This window comes from Capsicum annuum, chromosome 11, assembly GCF_002878395.1.
Source record: "Capsicum annuum cultivar UCD-10X-F1 chromosome 11, UCD10Xv1.1, whole genome shotgun sequence".
NCBI classification, from domain to species: domain Eukaryota; kingdom Viridiplantae; phylum Streptophyta; class Magnoliopsida; order Solanales; family Solanaceae; genus Capsicum; species Capsicum annuum.
Genome location: NC_061121.1, coordinates 64,467,848 through 64,494,572, shown reverse-complemented (window position 1 = coordinate 64,494,572; position 26,725 = coordinate 64,467,848).

Sequence of the window (26,725 nt, the reverse complement as noted above, 5' to 3'; positions counted from 1 at the left end):
ATCTATTATACAAAAAATAAATAGGTCCAAAATTGTTTTTATATGCTTTAAGGTTATGCCTTGCTTCTAAACGCGGAGCAACACAAACGTGACACACTAATGTCACAAAACAGCCAACTTTTGTCCTAGTATAAATAGAACACTCCTATCTTATTGTAAACTCCTTTGATGAGCTTTGGGGCTGGAAATACACTTGATGAGGATTCAATTAGGGTTCTTAATATTTTCTCTTGTTTACTTGTGGTTTTTATACATAAATTCCTTAATTGCGATTTGTTGTAAATCCATGAGTGGCTAAACACCCTCATCTAGGGTTGAGGCTAAGAAAGTGAATACTTAAGATTATATCTGAGTTTTCTTATGTTTATTATAATGTTTGGTTGTTTATATATCCTTGTTATTACTATTTACAAATTCACGACCCGTAGGATAAACATATATTTCTATTGTGAGCTCGGAAGGAGGAATAATAGATTATAATGTGGAATGTATAAAGTGGGATCTTAAACATTCAAGGGGTTGAAATTAGGATTTGAGTTTAGTATAGGAACTTACCTAATTTTCCCTTTGTGGTTCATATATGGGATAAAATATAAATGCATCTAACTTAGTTCTCGCTTCCCCGCTAAATGATGTAATTGTGGGGCTAAGTGAGATAGACGATTAGGGACTCGAAAGACCATAGTCATGTTATCAACTCTATGAATAAACAACCTTGATAATTAAAAAAACAAACAAAATTATGTAGCTAAGTAAGATTGTTCGCAGTGCCTGTATTCTTCCCTATTATTGTCTCTAATAGTTTGTAATTCCAAATTTTTTACGGTTACTTTGAGTTTTCAATTCTCAAACCTTATTAGTTACTCTTGCATTTTTTAATCATTGTAGTAATACTACTATCAAATTGTTGCTGAGTGCAAGTCCCTGTGGGATTGATACTTGGCTTTTAAAAGTCACTTTACTACTTAGGTGACCACGTACACTTGCATGTACGATAGGATGCAACAACTCTTGAGCTTACATCTAAGTTAACTGAATTGTTGAAATTTGTTAACAAGAATCCCAGCATGATAGAAGAGGAAGACAAAATAGCTAGAAAAATGAAGAGTTTAGAAAAAGATATGAAAAATTCTCTATGAGTTGTCGTTTATAAAGATGTTCCATATAAGGACTAGGGCATGTTTCCAAGTATTAACCTCTATCCTAGCTTTAAGATATCAGAATTTAAGGAGCATGATGGGCAAGAGGATTTTGTGAGACACTTGGGATAATATTGTTACCAATAGATGAGAACTAGAGGGAAGAAGAAGGAAGATATAGCTATTTTTATATTGGGGCCACATCATAGCTCAAGAGGTCTAACCCACCAATATTGCTATCCTTAATCCCGAGCCTATACACTAGTTTCACATACTCACCTGCAATAAGGTTCCTCTTTCTAAAATCCAAAATATTTTATTTCTCTTTCTCAGTATCCTTTGAACAATTCACAACTATATACTCATCTATATTCTTATCCACAATGGCATGCACCGATCCTCAAAATCGTCCTCTACCCTCATATATTTTCTGAGGTACACCTAAATCCAATTTTCAACCTAGGCCAAAATTTGTAAAGAGGAAGAAGCCAAGGGATTATTTCACACCTATTGGGAAATCCGATACCAATTTATTCCAGAAATTGAGATAGTAGGACATGATTACTCCTCTCTTCGGGTATACTTCTGACTTATATTCAAAATATTTTGATCTTAATGTATGATGTGCATATCATTGTGATGTTCAAGGTCACAATATTGAAAATTGTCTTACTTTGAAAAGAGAGATAGAAAGAATGATTTAAGAAAATTTAATTATCAACACATGGAAAGTAATAATTTAAACATGAGGACCTAGAGCTTATTTGTTGAGGAGAATGTATTTGACGGTGGTGAAAACTCTAGTCAAGTTGATGTGCAAACCAGTGGCAAAGATGCCAAGCTCAAGAATTGAAAAGTCACTTCTTTCCTTACCAAGAAATATTTTAGGTAGTTTATTTTGTTTTCTTTTCCGTTGTCTAAATTATTTTAGGGTTGTAGTTCGGGATCTATCTTATTTTGTTTCTTTATCATTTATGTTCAAACCCTTCTATATTTTCCGCCTTTTTGTTGTTTATTTTTAATTTTTGTTGTTTATTTGTTTTCTTTACACAATACATTTTATGTTGGTTCAAGTGATATACATACTTGCAGAATTTTTAGCTAGATCTTAAAATCTAGTTAAATCATGAAACGTTAAATCATAATGTTAAAGTTAGAAAAAAGCATCTGAAAAATAGATAGAGTGTTGAGACATTTGGTGACCACATTGAAGCCTTACTTAAATAAATTAAGACAATCACTTTGATAATCTAGGAATAACTTGGTCATCAATTGAAAGGTATATCTCAAAATATTTTGAATTGGATCAAATAGTGGATGGACGATCTCCTTTGTCAAGATAAATAAAATGAAAATTTGCTCCACTAAAGTATGAGTCATTCGATGTGAGGTGTGTACAACAAAGATGGAGTTGTATGTTTGACAAGTGCAGAAGAAGAAGTGGCACACATGTTCAGTTAAAGTTAGTGTTGTGTAAAAGATGGAACAAGTGATCTTTATCTTCCACTTTCATGTGCATGTTATGTACTTGCATTTTTAAGGATTGATATGATAAAGGCATTTCATTCTGCAATCCAAATATTGTGTCATCCTTTGTTTACTCCATTTGAGCTTTAATTCTATTTTCATTTGTACCCTCTTTTGGAATCAAGATAGAGTTAACAAAAATTCAAAAAGAGAAAAGATGTTAAGAAAAAGAATAGATTCAGAAAAAATTCAAAAAAAAGAGAGAAAAGCGTTTCAAGAAAAATAAAGTCAAAAAAATTTTCAAAGATGAAAAAGAGTTAACTTAAAAAGAAAAAAAAAAAGAAAAGAAACCAAAACCAAGCAAATGAACAAGTTTCCTGAATTGCTTTTAATGTGATTCTTGCAATGAAAAATGCATAGGCAATCCTACTCTGTGGTTCAGTCCAACCAAGTAAAATTTAACGAATCCCAGTTTAAAAGAAACTAGGGCAAGGGTTAGTTTTCATTGTTTGAGTTGATTCCAAAATTTGTAAAATTTCACCTTATTTTAAATGTCATTTGAGCCTTATGCCATCCTCTTTTACCTAATCCTATGTAGTTATAACCAAAGAAAGACTTTCAAATCAATCTTTGAGAATGTTAAGGCTAAACATATGATGGATATATGATGTTATATTTTTTGGCTTTACTTTTATTCATCGTCATAAGAAAATATAAGAGACATAAAAATAAGAGGGTGATGTTGGTAAAAACCCTCACGGGCACCAAAGGCAACTGTGAGCTGAGAGAAATAAAAATGAGAGAGTCTCATTGGTGAAAAATCTCATAGGCACCATAAAGTGATGGTGAGCTGAGATAAATAAAAGAATCTTATTGGTGAAAACCCTCATGGGCAACGGAAGGTAATGGTGAGCTGAGACAAATAAGATGAGAGAGTCTTATTGGTGAAAATTCTCATAGACACAGTAAGGAGATGATGAGTCAACATAAATAAAAATGAGAGAAGCAAGTTGGCAAAAATCATTCAGGGCATCACTAGCCAAATGAGGTTTATGAGTGAAATGGGCTTAAGGAAGCAACCCAATTTTAGGTTCATGAACTCAACAACAATTGGTAAAGTTTGGACAAAAGAATTAGGTAGCATAATCCAAAATGCATGTCATAATCATTGGATTGGTTGTCGTACTTAGATAAGTTATTCTTTTCTTTATTTTCAAAAAGGGGACATTCATTGTCTTTTCTTTCTTCTCCATATTAGTACTTTTGTTCTCTAGATTTTGTTAACCAAATAGAAAATTATTATCATTTTTCTCATTCCTTTGAGTCAAGTCCATGTCAAAACAAGTGAGAAAGGATTCTAAAACTTGCTACCAACTTTTATAATTGCACAAAGCAAGACAAAAGGCCAACACATAAAGAGGACATGATCAAAAGTTATGCAAAGTATCCAAAGAATTTTCATCAAACAGACAAGTTATGAACTCATGATAATGGAAATTTTCAATAGAGCTTAGTTTGGAGATACTGCGGGACAAAGATATTGTGTTTGCTTTAGAGTCACTCTTAATAGTCTGAGTTTTGATCAATGGTGCTGCAAATCAATGACATATGCCAATAATTTAAAGCAATTTAAATGTGACAAGTGTAAGAGCAATCATCTCAAAATATAAAGCCACAAACCAACCACCATGTTTTTAAACTGACAAGTTCTGTTTGTATGAAATAGGAACACATATTACCTTTAAATCAACAACTTTAAAGCCTAAATAAAAAAATCTGCAATTCCTTACTTATACAAATACAAGAGTCAATATTGCTACATAGGTTTGGTAATGACAATTATGGTAAAACTCATCATCTTTTACCCTTAAGCAATGCACTTTCTAAATTGGTCCTTTCATGCTTCATGTCTAGGAGGTGCACTTCCTAATTTGAATATTTAATCCAAAAGGATGCACCTTTTAATAAAAATCTTACATTTTAACTCTTAAAAGACACTTTTTAGTCTTGTCATTCAATTTTACCCTCAAGAGATGTATTTATTGGTCATATTCTTGATTCACCTTTGCATTATGTATTTTTCAAGTTGTTATGATTTGATTTTACACTCACTAATTTTTTTTCAAATGATAAATTGGGGGGAAAAATTTTATTCGTGTTATTTGGTACTTTACTTTCAGTTTAGGACCCTCTTGGAGAATGAGACTTTATTTATGTTCAGGACGTTCCTAGAAATGGAATTATCAAGACCCTTCTAGAAATGGGATTAGCAGGACTCTCCTAAAGAATGGGACTAGCAGGACCTTCCTGGAGAATGAGACTTTATCTTCTGAAAAATGGAATCTTTCTTTATCATAACCATTTTGAGATAACTTGTGTTCTGGTTTTGAATTTGATTTCAGGAGCCCACTTAGAGAATAGGGTGGAGATTTTTAATTGCAAGTTCAGGAGCTTGCCTAGAGAATAGGGTAAAGATTATCAGTTGTAAGTTCAGGAGCCCACTTGGAGAATAGGGTGAAGATTTAAATTTCAAGTTTAGAAGCCCACCTAAATAATAGCATAAGATTAACAATTGTAGTTCGGGAGCCCGCCTGGAGAATAGGGTGAAGTCTTTTGATGTTACATGGTTACTTGGCACTTTTGATGCTTAAAACAGGAATTATGCAAGAACTTAGGTATACACGTGGGATATGATGTTCATTGATTTTGTAGGAGAATGGGATTCAAAGCAAAGACTGAGGAAAAAAGAATGAAGAGTTGCTAAAATGGTGACCCTCCAGTCAACCCATAAGTAGCAGGTGTGAGTGGGTTTTGAAGAAAGTGGCATTGTCTGATTTCCATGGAACCAATCTATAGTCCATGAATTTAAACCACAGCACGTGAGTTAGAGTTCTGATATTTGATTGCTGCTCTGAGTTCCATGACTTGAAGCCATGACTCGTGGGTCTGATCTATGAACCAATCCACGAGTCGTGAGTTGCTGTTGACCCAGATTTCCTACACTATTTAGGATAGGTTTTATTTTATATCTATAAATACTCGTTCGATGTTTTATTGTTTGTTTACTCACTCTAGATACTTTTTACATTATTTTGAGTTCTGAGATACATTATTAATCTTGGATTTTAGGGTTTATAATTAATTTTAGATTTTGGGTTTTCCATCTTATTCTTTGTAAGTTCAATAGTACGTTTATATTTATTGAATTTTCATTTGTTCTTACGACCATGAGTAGATAAACCCCATAACTAAGGTTGTGGGAACCATGCCAAATTAATGAAGCAGGTTAAGTGTGAAGTCATTCTAGATCTGTGTTCTTACATGTATTTGTATTTCCTTTGATTTGATTTCTTTCTTGATGGGTGCATATGTCAAGAACTCTCCTATATTCTAAACTTGCTTGAGAGAGAGGTAAAGATTGGGAAAAGTAAATAACAATAATTTGAAGCTACCAACCTTCATCTAATTAATTTGAGTTATAACTGGGATAGTTAATCTGAGATCACAAAATAAGGGTTAGTAATGCGATGCTCTAAGTCTGAGAGGAGAAGAGTGAAATTTATCCAAACCAAGGTTGAGAGACAGTTAAGTGATACATAAATTGTTAGATTTTGCATACAATGCATTGGGATAGTTTGATAAACATGAATAGTATGTGGATTTATGAAGTTATGTAGGACACAATCCTAGTGGTCATCTCATATTTATCACCACTCAATTAACCAACAATTATTACTATTACTCCTATTGTTATAGAACCCCCTTTTTACCACGCACTTTCCAATTACATCAACAAGCTCTTGATAGATTTTTGTCCTATTCCTAGTGGGATCAACCACAACCTAGCTGGGTTCTATGTTTGCTTAATGATTGATTTATACTTTCTTAGAGGTGTCACTTGGGCGACATTAAATTTTAGCACCCAAAAAAAGAAATAATAAATGAAGAAAATGTAATACCCCACATTTCGGACTAGGATAAAAATCCATCATTTCTATGCATAGATGTTTCAAAAGCCTCGAATCCTATGTAAATTTAGTGTGTTAATCAATTTTGTAGTGTGGGAATCTATTTGAGCATGAATTTAGATCGTAGAGGTCCCCTAACTCATGTACAAGTTGAAAGCTTTCCTATCGTTCAAGTTTTAGTAAGCGTCAAAACTTGAGGCAACTTTAATCAACCATAACTCATTGTATATGATGAACTGGGTGGCTTACTATATATCAAATGAAATCTATTTGAATTTTCTTTCCAAAAATACCAATTTCTCCTAAATCTGATATTGGAGCAAAGAGTTATACCCATTTTACTCCAGCATGTCTAGCTGGGAAACTGGTGACGACAATTATGACAAGCCGTCACACCCGTAATGGCCTATCAGCAATGTCGTCAGGCATGGGTAGATTTCTGACCCTGGTGACAACATTTTGTGACAAGCCTTCACGCTCGTGATAACCTATCACCAATGTCGTCAACCTTAACCAGAAACTCAAAATTTTACCTTTTTGTGACGACAATTCCTGACGGCCTATCACCAACTTGACGGCTTATCATGAATGTCATCAGCTATTTTTCCCAGCAATTGAGGGATGTTTTAGTAAGGGTATTTTGGTCCTTTTTCTTCACTTCTCACGACTTATAATCCTCAAGGAGTGTATTATCTTCCGTTCTCTTTAGTTAAACATCTCAAAAAGCTTTCTCATACACTCTCAACCACAAGATTAGGGTTTCCTCTCAAGATCAAAACTCTAAAGAACAAGCCCTAGGGTTTTCATAGAAGATTCTATTTCAAGGAAATTTTGCCATCAATCTTCATGAATTCTTAATCTAAGGTATGCGTAGTGTTCATCCAGGGGTCCCTTTCATCTATAGAGCTCAAGAATCATGTTTTAAATTATAAATTGTGATTTTCCTTGTTGTTTTATGACTATATTCATGTTGATAATTGTTGTTTGGATTCAAGGCTGTATCTTGATGTGTTTTTCATGAAGCATGTGAATAGGTTAGTTGAAACCCATGAATTTTGGATGGATTAAGATTGTCAAATTGATAAGCACACCTATGCCTTAAAGAGTGCATGCAAGGTGTTTGATAAAATGCTTAGGATGCTAGAAATTCATGTTTACATGGTTCCATGATATCTAAATGACAAGTCCATGTTAGCTTTATACTTTAATATAAATTCCATGCTATTGATGTGTTGCTATCGTTGTGGTATGAAGCATTTATGATAAAAGGAGATATATAATACGTACATAAAATATATCCATGCACTCCCTACCATGCTTAAGATGTTGAAGAACTATATGAAGTATAATATCCCCTACTTATGACAATGTGAATTGTGAATTGGGTGTTTGACCCACGACCCAACCTACGAGTTGTGAGTTGCTGCTGACCCAGATTTCCTACACTATTTAGGATAACTTTTATTTTATATCTACAAATACTCCTTTGATATTTTGTTGATCGGTTACACACTGGATGCTTTTTACATTGTTTTAAGTTCTGAGATACATTATTGATCTTGGGATTATTGTTCTTGGATTTTAGGATTTATAATTGATTGATATGTATGTTTTTTCATCTTATTCTTTATAAGTTCAATAGTTTACCTTATATATGGAATTTTCATTTTTTCTTACAACCATGAGTAGCTAAGCCCCATAATTAGGGTTGTAGGAACCACCATTAATTAATAAAGCAGTTTAAGTGCGAAGTCATTCTAGATCGGTGATCTTGTATTCTAAAATTTCTTGAGAGAGAGGGAGTTAAAGATTTGGAAAAGGAATTAGCAATAGTAATTTAAAGCTACCAACCTTCATCTAATTAACTCAATCTATAACTGGGATAGCTAATCTGAGATAACAAAATAAGGGTTAGTAATATAGTCATGCAAGATTGAGAGATGGTTAGCTGATACATAACTTGTTAGATTTTTCTTGCAAGGTATCATGATAGTTTGATAAACACAAGCAGTCTGTAGAGTTATGAATACCATGGGAACACAGTCTGAGTGCTCTTCTCAAATATATCACAACCTAAATTAACCAACAATTGTTACTGTTACTTTTACTGTTACAAAACCCTCTTTTTCTTTGAGCAGTTTCCTATTAGATCATCAATATCTTAATAAATTTTGGTCTTATTCCTCATGGGTTCAATCCCAACCTAGTTGAGTTCTATATTTGGTCGATAAACGCTTTATGGCTTCTTAGAGGTGTAATTTGGGAAACATCAACTTTAAATTTCAAGTTCAGGAGACCGCCTATAGATTAAGGTAAAGATTTTAAAATTGTAAATTCACCTGCCTGGAGAATAAGGTAAAGATTATAAGTTGCAAGTTCAGGAGACCGTGGAGGACACGGTAAAGACTTTAAATTTCAATTTCAGGAGACCGTTTGGAGAATAGGGTAAAGATTTTAAAATTGCAAGTTCAGAAGCCCGCCTGGAGAATAGGGTGAATATTTAAAATTGCAAGTTCAGGAGTCCTCTTGGAGAATAGGGTTGAGATTTTCAATTACAAGTTTAGGATCCTGTCTAGAGAATAGGGTGAAGATTATCAGTTGCAAATTCAGGAGCCCTCCTGGAGAATAGGGTGAAGACTTTAAATTTTAAGTTCAGAAGCTCTCTTGAAAAATAGGGTAAAGATTTTAAATTGCAAGTTCAAGATCCTGTCTGGAGAATAGGGTGAATATTATCAGTTACAAGTTCAGGAGTCCGCTTGGAGAATAGGGTAGAGACTTTAAATTTCAAGTTTAGGAGGCCCTTGGAGAATGGGGTAAAGATTTTAAAATTGTAAGTTTATGAGTATGCTGTAGAATAGGATGAAGATTATCAATTACAAGTTCAGGAGCTACATGGAGAATATGGTGAAGACATTAAATTTCAAGTTTAGAAGCCCGCCTGGAAAATAGGATAAAGATTTTTAAATTGCAAGTTCAAGAGCTTGCCTAGAGAATAGGGTAAAGATTATCAATTTCAAGTTCAGTAGCCCTCTTGAGGAATAGTGTGAAGACTTTAAATGTAAAGTTTAGGAGACCACCTGGAGAATAGGGTAAAGATTTGAAAATTATAAGTTCAAAAGCCCACCTGGAGAATAGGGTGGAGATTTTCAATTGCAAGTTTAAGTTCCCACATGGAGAATATGGTGAAAACTTTAAATTAAATTTAGGAGCTTTCCTGGAGAATGGGGTGAAGATTTTTAAGTTCAAGTTCAAGAGCCTTTCTTGAATAAGAGGATGAATTTTCAAGTTCATTTCTAATACCAAAATTTGCATGGAGAAAGAATTTACTTTCAAATTTATCCCAGAAAGGCAGATATCTTATCACTTAAGAAATCATTAAAGAATCAAGTCAAGAATCAATAAAAGCAACATAGATAGGATTTTTGTAATTTCATTTATCTTTTTAATTCATGGTTTTCATTTTTGATGTAATGACAAAGACGCGAACTGAAACTTCATTAAGACCTCTCTAAATTTTCCATCTCAGTGTAGACACTCTTATTTCTTACCCTTTTAACTACATGTGACTTGATTCCCTCATATCTCAGGATAGGTAGGATGTCCAAAACCAAGACTTGGTCGCACTCTATCTTCATTTTTCTTTCTTTTTAATAATGGTCGGATCAAATGTTGTCCCACTATCTCCTTCTTTGCTTGGAAACACTTTGTGTTTATAGTTGAAAAGGGGAATGATGTAAACAACTAATTTTGATCCTCCCGAGCTTTGTATTTCAAGTTTTATTAGGTTGACTTAATTAGCTATATTTTTATAAAAATTTAAAAAATATTAAAATAGTGACAAATAAGATCATGCCACTTGGCATGATTTCATTGGTTTAAAAATACTCTTTAATTTTTGGTTTATTTTTATTTTTATCTTGTCCAACAAGTGGTGCTTTTATATCGTATCTGCGTGCACACTATAGTTAAACTATACAATGATTTTATCCCATTCATCACACCCTTACCACGCACCCTTACCTTACCTAACAATTCCTCTACGAAAGACAAAAATAACAACCCAAATAATATACCCACCTAATATCCTCTCACACACCTCACCCTATCAAAATTTGGCATGTTTCCTAAACCACCAACCCCGTATACGTCCCTTACCCTCTACCACTCTTATGTTTTTTACCCCTTTAAAATAGTAGATGTACTCACATACTGATAGGAAGTATACAAATGCACACACATGAGAAAGTGGAGAGGATAATAATGGAGAATCCTCTCCATTAACCCTACCAGTTCCACCTCCTAGCTCCTAAAAATAAGTCACCAAATAACCTATCATTATTGTTACTGTTTTTGTGGTGGAATCCCTCATCAGACCCCAAAACCACCATCAACCAAAAGCTACCCAAAACCAACCCTTTTCAGAGAAGTTCCATTAGAAAACAATAATAATTCCAATTCTCATTGACTTCACCAGAAAACACCTCCTCAAACCACTAGCTACAGTGCTCCCCCCAGGCCCCTCAAAATGAACGACCAAAAATTAATCCGTTATTCTGATTTTAACAAGATCTCATTGAAAAACTCCACCAGCCCAACCATCTAATTTTATCTCCTCTATTTCATGTCTAATGAGACCCCGATCAAGCTTAGTTCGTAAAGTTAATTTGGGATTTCTATGTTTTGAAATCTTCGACCAAGGTTATTTGTTTGAGGTTCTCTTTTAGGATCTATTTGCAACTCATAATTAATTTGGTTTTCTTACCTACTTTTGATCATCGTTTAAACCCCACAATCTCTTCTCATTCAACTTGATATTGTTAATTGAAGTGAAATTTTTGACATAAAGGTTCATCTCTTATCTTACTCTTAGTTAATTTTTGAATTTTTGAGTGCTTTATGCCATGATTTTATGTGAATTTGTATATGATTTATTGTTATTTTCTCAATCTCTTTTCATCTTATGCGCGATGTGTGATGAATATTTAATTCCAATGGTAATCTGGAATTGTTATTTTAGAACCTTGGATTAATATTTAGTTCAAGAAGAGGCTGAACATTGATAAAAATGGATATGAAGGGTTTGATTTACTTTATGGTTTGTTGATTAATTTGGAATAAGTGTTAATTTTAAACTCAGCGTAGCATGTTTATGTCGAGTTTGGGCCGGAAAACTTAGAATTCAATATTGGATTATATTTGAATCTTTTGCTTGCATGTTTATTTTATTATTTTGAATCAAAATGGTATTTGTTTATTGGGGAATGCACCAAAATACTATGTATTCATTCACCGAAGAATGCCCTAAAGTAATATGAATTTGAAGGTTGTTCATGATTAAGGTCTGGGATGTCAGGTAAAGCATAGCCTTAGGATAGCATAGATTAGTATATGTTTATAATTTTGTACTTTTTCTTTTATTTTGGAATGTATAATTGGACTGGACTTTATTTTCATAATGAAATTTTTTGTGTTTATTTGCTTTGTGTGCTTTTTGTGAGTTTTCTTACCTTATAGTGTCGATTTAGATGATGCAATTCAATGAAGAGATCATATTTGAACCACGGTATTGAGGGGTGTCTAACACTTTATCCTTGATCAATAGAATTTCTTAATCGGGAACTCTATTCTAGATCTAGTTTAAGAGTCAAGGTTTTGAAAAGAAATGTTTTAAGGTGACTTGGCATATCAAAATCCATGTCAAGTGTTGCCTCTGAGTTTTGAATATAAATTCTTTTTTGAAACATATTTTTAGTCACTTTAGTATTTGAAAACCATTTTATACTTAAAAAATCATTTTTTGGTAAAAAGGGGTACGACAACAACATGTCGCTAATGTAGCACCAGGGATGGATGGAAGTTCTGAAATAGAGGTGTATCTTAAACAGTTAATTGGACTAATGATGATTGATGAAAAACATGGGCTATTTTGTAAGTTTATTAAGATGAAGCCCCTGGTATTCTAATTTTTAGAATCAGAAGAAGCATTTCAGTTTTGAATAGATTGTCATGAGCATCTACGTAAACTAAGTATTATTAAAAAGTAAAGTATGGGGTAGAGTTTGTTTCCTTTTAGTTATAGAATGAAGCCAAGAAATGGTGGAGTTCATCTTTAGAGTGCAAGAGACTGATTTACCTCCACTTACTTGGGCTCAATTTAAGAACATATTCCTTAAGAAATATGTTCCCCGCACTTATCATGACCACAAGAAGGATAAGTTTTATGGTTGGAGCAAGGTAACATCTCTGTGGCAGCTTACAAGGCTAGGTTTCATAACTTACTCGCTATTCACTACATTTGATTACCTCAAAAGAGAAGCGAATTATGTATTTTATGAAGGGTTTGAATTTGGGAATTCAGTTGGCTACTTTATCTATGATTGTGTTTGGTAAGTCTTTCTAGGATGTTGAATTTTCCAACAAGACTGAAGTACTTGAGAAATAGGAAAAGTGAAGGCAGAAGAGAAAAAGGCTCGAACCTCAAGATAATTTAGTGGTACTTTCTCAAAGAGGCATAGTTCTTCTAAGCTTTACAAGTCATTTATGTCAAAATCTGCAGGTAGTCAATCTGGGCTCAGTTAGCATCCCTTTAGAGATGGAAGCTATATGCCTTTATTCTCTCCATTTTAGAGTCGTACTTTCAGACCCTATACTTTAGGTGTGGGAATTTAGGACCCTTCTGAAAGTAATGCCCTAACTTCTTATCTACAGGTCAGTTTACTCAACAACCAACCTCTATTGCATTAGTTTTGATAGGTTATAGTGACAGAGAAAATAGTAGGGGTCATCCATAAGGTGGGTATGGTGGCCAAGTTATGGTGAAAACTAGGCCAACTGATATGGAGGACATGTTGATAGAAATGGAGCTCAGGGTGGTAGAGGTGTCTGTCAGGATGGTATAGGCACATCTGTATGCCACTCCAACTCATTCTTAGGTGGAAGCTTCTAATGCGGTGATCACAAGTACTATTCTTATATATGGTCATATCACTTTTATACTGTTTGATCTCGATTCAACCTTTTTTATGTGTCTGAAAAACTTGCTATGAGTTGGGACAAAGACTGTGAATATATTGATACTACTATGTTTATATCTATATCAATTTGGATGTATGTGTGTATTGATCGGGTATATAGTGCATGTTCTATGATGTTCATTGTCTTTAAAACCCTAGTAGACATAGTCATTTTAGATATAAAGGAATTTAATGTTATTCTGGGAATGAGTTGGCTATCCCCTTATTATGTTATACTTAATTATTATACCAAATTGACATGATAGCAATGCCTCGGAAAAAAAAGTTAGAGTGGAGGGTACATTTAAGTGTTACTTGGTGAAGGTTGTGTTAGCAATTTATGCCTAGAAATTAGTAAGGAAGAGGTGTAGGTGATTTGCCCAAACTATGTCTCCCTAAAAAGAGTGTAAACAGTCATTGTCAAAGATATAACCCAACTAAGGTTGGTGTTGAATCCAACAAGGAATGAGGTGTTAACTAAGTTGTATGTATATTAATAGACTTTTAATAATAAGTTTCCAATGAGTAAGGGGTTATTTTGTTAAAATATTAGTTTAGTGATTTTAGCTTAGTAAAGACCAATGTTTTCCTTACAATGTTTGAACAATTGAGAAATAAGAAACTAGGGTCATATTGACCAAAGATTTTCAATTCTTAGGGTTATGGATTCTATAAACTCTTATTAGTAGTTATAATTATGGAAAGGTTTGTGTAGGCTAAACCATCTATGTGTTTTCAACCTTCAAAGATAGATTCACTTTAATTCCTTAAAACTTAAAGTGCTAGAGTAATATAGCAAATAATTCTCCAAGAGATTAATCTGATTAAGGCATCAATCTTGGGATTAGAGGGTAAAACTCTAATGTTTTGTCACTATTCTCTTTTCCCAACATTAACTTCTTTGTTCAAATAATTTATGTTTTAAGGGCATCCTTCTCAAGTTTCCAACCAAGAGAAATAAAAAAAATAACGAGAAAGTGATATAAATACACTGTTAATAGAGATTCATCCTTCCCACAATCCTAGAATTAAATTACAACAAGTTATGGGAGCTTCTGCCACGTATGATCAGGAAATAGATAAAAAGATTAATTTTATAAATATTGAAGATTTCACTTATAATTCAAAGAAAATCAGAATTCCTAATACAAAATTTTAAGGAAAATAGTGTATACTTCAGCTCTAAACTTATTTCTCAACCAAACTTATGTTACAAAGTTGAAAAATAACCAAAAGATGCCTATTTTAACCCTAAACTGGGCATTTATAGGCTCTTAGAAAATTGGGATTTAAAATTCAAATTTGGGTTTTCTCTTCAATAGTGATGGTTCACCTGGTGGTTCATTGACTGAACTATTGTTAATGTTCTAGTGCTTTACTGATGTGTGGCTAATTGTGATAGACTAGGCGATGGTCCGTTAGGAAACTAATTGCCCATCGCTCCTTTCATCCCTGACTTCAAAGTTTGCATATTTTCTGATTGACTCTGATAAACACAATGATGACCCATCAAGGCCTTGACGATCCGTCAATTGGGTCGCCATCCATCTCTAAGATTTCTAAATTCTTCTTAAGGGTAGTGGGAGTCTGACGGTTCGTCGGGACTTTGATGGTTGGTTGGTTAACCCATTGCAAAGTCGCAGATTATTGAATTTCTAAACTTTTAATGCTTCTAAGTTTATATCCTGAGAACAAGCATAACACACATCAAATACCACTAACAGTTGCTAGAAAATAAACTACTTGAAAGTCAAGGGAGGTGAATTGAAATTTTTTAAGTTGACTGGTCAAGTTAGACAATCGACTTTCCTGCACTCAAGTATACTTAAATAGAATGAAGTTAGAATTAATGATGTATATATATAAATAAGTAGGTAGAGTAACAACACAATAATTTGTCCTGGTTTGGAACACCATTGTGGTGCCTACTTCCAGTCCCCTTGGGTTTTAAGAGTTTCCTTTCAATTCTTCAAAGTAGTGTTGAAATAAAGATGTATAAAACAATTTTGAAGTGTATTTTAATATTTGGATCTTATGACACAACTTTGGCTGTAATAAATAAGTTGACTTGATCTTTCTTTTGTGACTATTGTAAACAAAGAGTACAAAGTTCTTATCAAGACTAAGATTGAGACACACTCAGATCTTTCATAAAGTTGCGTGACTTTTTCTGTATTTAGTCTTGGATTTTATATCCTTCAGCTGCCTGTGCTTCTTTTCTTCATAAGGAAACCCAAGGAATTTCTTCTCAATCAAGGATTTGAACTGATTCCTTGATTGAGGGAGTTGGACCATATGGTATGTTCATATCAGATATGTCCATATATGGTGCAACCTTCCTTTCTTACAGCCATATATGTCCATATCAGATATATCCATGTAGAGTGTGTGATCTTATTTCCTTTTGCCTTGTCATGAAAGATGTTCAATCCTCTTTGATTGCCTTGTTATGAGATATGTCCTGTAAGATCTTTTGATTTATGTGGTTCTATATTCAGTGCTAACTCTTTGGGTGGATATTCCTTGCCTTGTGTAAGGTATTCTTCCATCCATAAAGATCTTTTGTATCCTTGTGCAAGATATTCTCCCATCCTTAAAGATCATCTGTATCCTTCAAATTATTAATTATTAATTTCTCATTATTAAAACATATTATGTTACTTTGGGAAGCTAACAATCTACCCCATTTTGATAATGAGAAATATTAAACATCAGTTGACTTTCTTATTATACTAACCGACTAGCTTCCCTTGTCTTACTCACTTAATGCCTTTGACAATTGATTTGCTCCCCTTAGTTGTAGCCTTATTTGATATGACTTCAGTTCCATCAAATAACATTTGACTTGCTCCCCCTTAGTTGTAGCCTCATCTGATGTCTTTCTCCCTTTTTGACATGATAAAAAAGACCAAAATAGAGAAAACAGACATGAAACACCTAATATATGCACAAAATAATAGGGTATATGAGATAACCATGCAAATTTAAGACAATAAGTGTTAGGACAAGTTAAAAGTACCATCATACAACCCCAAAACACAAAAAGGGACAGACCCTTTTTGAACAAAAGTCAAAAAATTTATTGCTTTACCAGGAAGTAGGTTAAGGTATTGTGCATTTGGTGAAAAACCAGCCATGTAATTTTTCCACACTATTGGTAAAGCTGGAATACGAGTTCTGGATGGAGATTGCAAGCTCATGGAGGAGGATGTCTCAAAATTTGATAGTGTCAACCTGTGCAAATATTCGATTGAAAATCTTCACTCCTTCCTGTTTGAACTATTGAGAGAGAGTCGAACCTTGCCCACATCGGTACTAGTTTATTTACTCAGCTATAGTAGCTTGGTATCAGACTCTTGGAGACTCATTATCCCTTCCTCAGTAGTTGTAAACCTATCTTTAAGCTCCCCAGTATCCTTAGTTTCAGAAAGCACAGGGTTAGACATGGATTTGCTTACCTTAGGTGTATACAATTGGGCTTTGGCGGTTTTTTTTTTTCACCATTCATTTTCAAGAAAAATATATCCCAAGCTTGGAAATATCTTGGAATCATATGTGGTAGAGAATTTTACCACTAGATAAGAAGGAAGATCAATTCCATAGTGAAGGAGGATTCTAGTGATAAGCAGTCTATAAGGCAAGATGGCTGAGGCATGAGAGTAGGAGACACTTTCTAACATGTATTCGGGAATCCAGGTACTCTAATTAATTTTGTACCTCTTAATCAAGAAGTAGAGAACAATCACATCCTGGCATGTTACATTACTAAGAGAGCCTTTCTAAGGGATTAAGGCGGTGGCAATAATGTGAGCCAAAATTTTGTATTTAAAACTGAGGGACATGGGACCAAAAGAGAAACTATTCAAGTTAGGGTCTGATAAAGCCTTCTTGGCTTCTTCAAAACTGACATCAAAATTTTCCAGCCAAGATCCATTCATGAAAGGAATTAATCCAGAAAACTTAGTGTCAAAAACTTTCTCAAACATAAAATCATTGAGAATTATGTGAGTTCCCAGTACCAAGGTTTCCAATTCGCCACTGTCTTAGGACAGACAAAGATTTGCATAGAGTATGCGAACAAGGTATTCAAATACTTCTAAACCACAGAAATGAAAAATCATAGGTAGATCTTGGCCTTTAAAAAAACACTTACATTGCAATGGGACTCCTTTAACTGAGAGAGACTGATAATCCATTCGGTTATAGTAAAGTGGCTTTTGAAGGTGAGAAACTTCTCTCTTTGAGCGTAATTCCAAAACTTGTACATGTCCTCTGGGGGAAGAGAGTCCAGAGAAGAGGTCCAGTATTTCTTAGAGAAAGAATTAGGGCTTGTGGCAGATATTTTTTTGGAGATAGATGACTGAAAAAAGTAGGAAAAAGATTTATTGGAGGATTTAGAGATAAGGAATGGGTCGAGGTTGTCAGAGAAATGGTTTGGAGAGGTTAGCATAGAGAGGGTTCTAGTCATGGGAGGAAGAGATAGAGGTAAAGAGGTATAAAAGGAGAGAAATAGAGGGAAGATGAAGAGGTGGAAGTTGAAGCAGGGTGTAGTGAACTAAGTTGATGGAAGAGAAGAAGAGGCAAACGAGTATTGGGTCCGTGAGGGTTAGAGGTACTTCCTTTAGGTCTCCAAACCCATACACATTTAGAAATTTGTCTACAATTTTGTGATTTATGCCTTTTGTTTCCACAGGTATAGCAAACTGGTCCTTGAAAAAAGAAAGAGGTTTTAACTGATTCGAACGAACTTGATAAGGAACTTGAGTTTATTTTAAAATAATTTGATCTTACAGAACTGTGACTTGGTGGTTTTCTAATATTATTTCATTTCATTTTTTTATCATCAAGTTTTTCTTGAAGTACGTCAGTTTTGATTTGACATGCTTCAAGTTAAACTTGCCATCTCCTTTGTTCCTCATCAAGTTTTGTTTCAACCAAGCTTCCCAAATTTTCTTTTCTTGGGCAAGTTTATTCTATTCATCTATAATTTTTTGAAGCTCATCAGTTATCATATCTAGATTTGGTTCAAGAATGTTGCATTTATAAAAATTGTAGGGTCTTACTTCACTTGATTCACCCTTTTCCATGAAGCACATATTGGTTGTTTTTGTTTCTTCTTCAGTTTCATCTTCATCACCCCCAAGCCCAAAGATTTTTTTTCTTGTAGATAATCTTCTTCTTAATTCTAGATAATTTTATTTAATGTGGTTTGGCTTTTCACAGTAATAACGGTGATCATCATTCCTTGTGAATTCATTATTTTTGACTCCTTGGGGTCTCTACTATCTTTATTGCAAGATCTGTCGTACTCCTTAATTTATGAGAGTCATTCCTTCACTGTTGGACTCTTTCAAGAATTCTTCTGTTCTAATTGTTACAGCATTGAAGGTCACTGGTTTTTTCTTTTATTCCTTATTGTCCCTGTTGACATAATTTTGCTTAAGTAATGAAATTAGCTTGTAATTCATTGTAATGTCATGTTATGGAGGTACCCATATTCTAGAATTTCTGCTTTGGTTTCCCATACTTTGGGGAGAGTTTTAACAAGCTTCTAGACTTATAGGCTGTGTGGATAGATCATCCCTAATGATTTCAGCCCACATACAACTTTATTGAATCTGGCAAATATTGATTTTGTTCTTTCATTTTCTTCTATTTTGAAAAAATCATACTCATTAACCAGAACACTAATTTTTGCCTTTTTGACTTTGGTGGTCCCTTCATAGGTTACTTCTAGTTTATCTCATATTTCTTTTGCAGTTTCAAGGTTGATATTCTATCATATTCTTCTCCACCACTGCACAAAGGAGTAAATTTATTGCTCTTGCATTAGTTTGTATTACCTTTTGTTGTTCTTTGGTGACTTTAAAGTTTTCTAGGTTGATCCTTACTCATATGCAGTTAAGCAACACTGTTACTGAAGCCTGCTCTGATACCAATTGAAAGTTAAGAGGGGGTAAATTGAAATTTCTTAAGTTGACTAGCCAAGTTCGACAGAGCACTTTCATGCATAAAAGTATACTTAAATAAACATGGTTAGAATTAATAATGTAGATAGATAAATAAGTAGGTAGAGTAACAACACAATAATTTATATCAATTAGAAACACCAATGTGGTGCCTACTTCCAGTCTCATTGGCTTTCAAGAATTTCTTTTCAATTCTTCAGAGTAATGTTGGAATAAAGAAATGGAAAACAAGTTCTGAAGCTTATTTTAATATTGATATCTTCTGACACAGCTTCAACTGTAATAACTAAGTTGACTCGATCTTTCTTTTGTGACTATTGTAAACAAAGGGTACAAAGTTCTTATCAAGACTAAGATTGAGACACACTCAGATCTTTCATGAAGTTGCATACCTTCTTCTATCTTTAGTCTTGACTTTTATATCCTTTAGCTAGCTCTGCTTCTTTTCTTCATAAGGAAACCCAATGGATTTTCTCTCAATAAAGTATTTAAATTGATTCCTCGATTGAGACAGTTTCACCATATGGTATGTCCATATCAGATATGTCCACACATGGTGCAGCCTTCCTTTCTCACGACAATACATGTCCATATTATATATGTCCATGTAGAAGGTGTGATCTTCTATCCTTTTTCCTTGTCGTGAAAGATATTCAATCATCTTTGATTGCCTTGTCGTGAGATATGTCCAGTAAGATCTTTTGATTGATGTGGTTCTATATTCTGCACCGGATTCTTTGGGTGGATACTCCTTGCCTTGTGAAAGATATTTTCCATCATTAGAGATCTTTTATATCCTTATGCAAGATATTCTTCCATTCTTAGAGTCTTCTGTATCCTGCAAATTATCAGTTACTAGTTTGTCATTGTTACTATGGAAAGCTAACACTATTATCCCTCTTAAAAGATGCAAAATGTACCATCAAAAGTCATCATATTAACACCCTCATAAGAAGATTGTTTGTCCCCAAGAAAGTTAATTCTATATCATATATGCATTTAGAACTCGAAAGAATGAGCAATTGTTGGAACTAGCAAGGACTAATAATTTAACATACATACAAATCCTGTAATTCTAACTCATAGAAATCCATGCTTGGCATCGCACTCTAGTTAAATTACATGTATACATATAGAACACTACATTTGAAGATAAGTAATCACAGGTACAATTCACTTGCCCTCACTTCAAAAGAAATCCTTCTCATATTTATCGATTTAAATCACAGACTATTATTCAAATAGCGTACTCTCACAATAAATTTCAAATAAAGTATATACAAAGACATATGCTTGCCCTTATCATTCCATAAAGTACTACAGTTGGTTAGCAAGGATCACTACAAGACTTACTAAGGCTTGTAATGCAGCTTTGGGTGCAAGTAAGATGTCTTTCTAGAATAGTATCCAACCCTTTCTTCCTTTACTGCTACTATATAACTTCAGTTTCTACTTTATACTGCCCTCTTAGTGGCCTAAAGCCCCACTATTTTCTTTAACAGACCTATAAATCTCCTATTAAATAGTTCCAACTTCTTGATTCAGCTTATTTATTAAACTCTTCACACCAACCATCCTTAACTTATGCTGATGCCAAAATTTGAGGCGCATAATATCCACAATAAATCAAGGCCAATGAAAAAGTCTAATACCCAAAATTTCATTAACCTATCATTCACTTGTTAACTCTCTATAGTAGCCACCCTCAACTTAGGCAATTTACCTAAGATGAAGTACACAATGTCCAAGGAGGGACCAGTTCCAAAACATGGATTTAAAAATAGAGAGGGTAAGTTCAAGGTACTAGATAAATAAAAATATTTATTATCTCAAGAGGTGATCAAAGGGATATACAAATAACTATATTTTTGTCAAGCTTTTAAGGCTAAGTAGACTCAATTGAAAAATGGCTTGTGATCCTATCCTATTTATCCAGCTATCACTTGACACAATGAATCGGTTCTAGATGTATACACAAAGTAAGAAATGCAAAAAATCCTCACACTCAAATAGTGGTGAACTAGTACTCATGCTACTAATTTTCAAAATTGTGCTGAGCTTAAATATGTTCACTCAACCTAAAGATTCTAATGCCAAGTACAGATTCACAATGGTTAATCATTAAAAACTATGCATAAGATTAAAAATTTTTTGAAGGTATTTCTAAATTCACAAAATTCCAAAAACTTTTCATCCAATTATTTCCTTTCACAGACATGATATGTACAACCACAAAAATAGTAAAACATATGTATAATCACATGAATGACAAAAAATAGTACAATGAAATAAAATTCCTAAGCATGTCGGTTCTCTTAGATAGCATACGAGGAAAAGAACAGAGGCAACAAAAACCCTCGTGGTGACAATCTTCATTAAGCACCCCACCCCCGCTAAAGATATATGTTGTCCTTAATGTAAAATAATAAAGTAGAGTGGAGTAGAATAATTGAAAATACCTTAGAGTTGTGAGTTTGTCGAGTCATAGGAGACCTCCACGGCCTTAGTAACAATAGTAGTGACCCAGTGGTGGTCGGGATGCTCAAATCACCCACTTCCTCATAAATTAGACTTGGTACTAGTAGAACCAATAGTATATTCCTACCTACGAGGGCTAAACTAGTGGATTCTCTTGCTTTTTTATCTCCAAGTCACTTCTTTCTTGCTTCTTTATCTCTTTTTATCTTTTTATTGGTTTGCGTACAGTTCTTTCTTCAACCGTACAGTTCTTTCTTCAACTGTCTCATCTTTGTACCTTTTATTCTAGAAGACCTATTCTTGCCACTTTCATCTACATATTTGTATTTGTCTTTTAGTGGTGGGTCTATATGATCCATAATACCTTCCTCCTCATCTATCTTCATGGATGTTGGATCAAACATACTCAAAACTAGTTGCCTTTTTAATTTTACGAGGTTAACTTGTGCCTATTTCAACTCAAAAGTGAACCTGGCTAGATCTAGAATGGATATCTCTCATAGCTTATTATTAAATCATTCCTCCATATCATCTATTCATGCATGTAGATTTTTATAAGGCTTCAAAGTCTCAGCTACCACTCTTTCCATAAATGGGTTGAATTCTTTAGCCCATACATTCAATTATTGTTCAAACTTCTTTTGAGCTTTAACTATTTTAACAAAATTCTCCTAAGTTAGCTTGTACTTGAATAGATAGGTGTTATGGATGTGGTGTCCATAGTATTGGTAGTAGAAGGTGTAAGCATAGACCCATAAGCTGCAGAAATGCCCTACAGAATAATAGTAGCAAAAAGCAATGGCATACCTAAAGGTACATCTAATGTCTCTGGCGTAGGTTGGTACTACATCCTATATATTAGTGTCCTGTGTACTCTTATCTTAAACTTTGTGTCATTATTTGTCTTTTCAATATCTTGTCTCCTCGTAGTCCAAGTTTCATTGTCTACTTCTCAAATAATTGGCATATTTGCTTTCCTGTAATGCATAGTAATAAGACAGGGAAATGGAAGGGCACTGTCTTAGTAACTACTCACCATACAAGTCATATAGCGTGGGTACAGGTCAGGTGACCCTACTCATAGGGAGTTCATGGATGAAGGTTGGGTTTGTGTAGTAGTTATGGTTTGGTGGTACGGGTCATTAGGAGTGGTGATGATTTGTTTGGTCGGTCCCTTAATCTAATCAGTAACTTAGTAACTTGACTTGGCTCTAAGTATTAGTGGCTCACTAAGAGCCACGAGGATAGGTTACGAGTCATTGTGAGAAAACATATCTTTTCCATTATCAATCCTTTTGGATTTCACCTTAGGTAAGACCGGACCATATGAGTCATATGGTCTGGTCACATGGGGACAGAGAGTCATATGGTGGATGGTGTATGGGTGTCCAACTCACTGTGTTAGTGATGAATCAATGGTAGAAGTCGTATGTTGTGGTCACGAGTCATGGGGTCGACTCATAACCACCTATGGCAATTTTACAGTTTTAAGTTAGGGGCATTCGACTCATAACCACCTACGATAATTTTATGATTTTAAGTTAGGGATATTTTGGACATTTTCCCTTTGTAACTCTCTTTGATACCACGATATGAAAAACCTTTAGAATCTTCATTAACCTATTATTCTTAATCAAACACTCTAAAATCTCTCTCAAACTCTCTTCAAAGAAAAAGGCTAGGGTTTTATCAAGATAATCAATTAAAGCTTTCATGGGTGGTTTCTCTTTTCTTTCTCGGTGTCTAAGGAATGTTACTTCTCCCTCATTGTTATTTTACAAAGAGCATGTGTTTTAATGTATGATTTTCATGGTATTGTTATGAGTTGAAATAATGGTTGGGGGTTTTGGATGTTCATGGTTGAATAAAGGTTTTCATGGTTTAGTTATGTTTTCTTTTATAGTTTTAGTATGACTTTGACAATGTGGGATGCATTTTAATGGTAAATGACTTTGGGGTATTATGAATTACCCAGATTACTTGGTTATGATTTTGAAACTAATGTGCCCTCAACCTATTTGCTAAAATACTAATGAGAATGATTTTGTCACATTGTTTGACTACTCTTGATATCTTTCCATTGCATAAATGGTAATGGAACTTGAACTGGTCTAGTTGATTTTAAATGGTTTGGAAAGGCCTTGGTGCCCATGGTTTTTGTTTAATTGGAAACTTTGGAGTCAACTTGGTTTAATGGTTTTGGTATGGCATAAAAGGATAGACTAGCAAGCTCTAATTTTGGTATGATGATACCAACGGCTAATGCCTAAACAAAAGACTCCTTGGTAAATGGTTAAAATGTGTAATTAGTTTTAATATAGGATTAAAGATGATTGTGTTAGCAAAGCCGTGGAAGGTGAAGGTTCTGGGAGGACCAATACTGGAAACTCTTGTTTGTCGATATGAGGTTTATTCATGGTAACCGTGTGCATGATGTCACACTTTATATTTTAGGAGATGTACTAGTCATCTCAGGTTTTTCTCCAGTTCGTGCGGCTAACATGCACTGGGCCCCTTTTAGCAGGGGAAGCTGAACCTATATAGCCCGTGGGTGAATATTTAGGATGGTAGAACTACACAACCCAAGTTAAGGTTTTAAATGCTTATTAAACCAAGTTCCCTATCCTGAAACTATATATATGTATATGTGTAATTATATACAGTTATTTGATTTGGTTTTGATTAATGGCATTATTTTACCTTTATGTTCACTCTGTTAACTATCTTCGGGCATTGTATCTCCATGCAATGCAGGAGTCACCCATACTACCATTCCTCCTGCTCAGTGACTTGTATTTGGGGACAACTTTAAGTCATATTGAAGTGGTGATCTTCTATACTCTAGAAGACTCCAATTCTTATTATGGATTTCTTTTTATTATTTTTGTTTCTTGGATTTTGGTTTTGGCTGTGGTCGAGGGCATTTTCTAACCAGATGTTACTTGATTCTGGTTAGAGGCTTTATCAACTACTATAGGCATAGGTCGTGTCAGTGTTGGTGTCATCTTTGGTATTAGTATTGGTATTGGCATTGGGGTTGGAACCAGTTGAATACTTGGTTAAGGTTGTTAGATTATGACTATAGATTTGATTTACTATTTTTGAATTATTGTTATCTTATCTTGTTATATGTTTGGAATTCATCCGACATAGGGTGCATGGTGATTACAGTTGGATATTGGGTGTGGTCTCCAATCCTAGCTGGACTTAAAATGCCCGACATGACTAGGGCCTAGTTCAAGTCATGTCAGATTAGTATCATAGCCCTAGGTTTATGGCCAACTAGGTGTCCAACAAAGCCATGTCGAGTAGAGTCTCTTCTATGAGTGTGTAGTATGCCACACTCATAAGGGAGAGACTATGAAGCATTTAGCAATGTTTCTCTTTCTTGTGTTCTGTTTTCAAGCTATAGAGTCTAAGGTCCTAAATTTTCCTCTAATTCCCATTTGTTCTCCTTTCATATCATGTCTCCCCAATGATTTAAAGCTCATAGAAACTCCTCTGTCCCACTTGGGGACAATGCCAATGGGACACACTCTACTTATAGGGTCTAGATCCTATCTAGGGATCCAGTTCCTGATTGTCCTCCTGAAGTTCCATCGGTCCCTTCCATCCCTCCTCGAGCTCCTTAGAGAGATATGATGAGTGTTGAGTCTCATTAGTCTATTCATATGTTGGCATAGTTTGTAGCCTCTCAGGTCGAGCGTGGTGCTTCTGTTAGTCCATTTTCTGAGGACACAAGGGTTGGTTAGTTTATGAGGTTTAGCTCTTCTATGTTCACTGATGTTAAGGTTGAGGAGGATCCTTAGGGATTTATTGATAATATGGAAATGATTTTCTATGTTATGCATGCTACTAACGTAGAGGGTGTGAATTTTCTGCCTACCAACTGAAAGATGTAGCATACCAATAGAATGAGGAATGGGTACAGTCAAGGGGTGATGATACTGAGTCAGCCCTTTGGGATGATTTCTCTAGTGCTTTTTTGGACCACTTCTTTCTTTAGGAGTTGAGGGAGGCAAAAACAAAAAAGTTTGTTAATCTAAATCAAGGAAGTATGTCAGTCAAAGAGTATTCCTTAAAGTTTCAACAGTTGTCTCGGTATGCTCCAAAGTTGGTTTCTAGCATAAGGGCTAGAATGAGAAAGTTTACTTCCAGATTATCCCGAGACTTAATTTTAGAGGGTAAGGCTACCTTGTTTAATAAGGATATGGATATCTCTAGGTTGGTTATGCACATGGACTAGGTCGAGAAAGAAAAGAAAAAGAAGGTTAATATAGGAGAAAGGTAGAATAAGAAGAGGTGGGGCGATGTTAGGTCTCACTCGATAGCTAGTGCTCTCTACCCAAAATTGTCTTGTGATGAAAATTTTCATAATGGCGACAACTATAGGGCACAGGGAGCCCAATCTCAGTCTAGTGGGTCAGCTCTATCATATCCTTCTTGTTGATTTTATGGTCGATTGAATTGGGCTTACTGTGATGAAGGAAAGGACAAGTGCTTAAACTGCGGTTATCCAGAGCATATGATTAGAAATTGTCTTGTTGGTAAGGTTACTTCTGGGGTAAACAAGGTTTTTGTTGCCTCTTCTTCAGCTCTGGCACCAAAGGGTGAACCATCTAGCTCCAGTACTGGTCGGAACCGACTCTATGCTCTCTCTACTTATCAGGAGTTTGAGGCATCGTCTAATG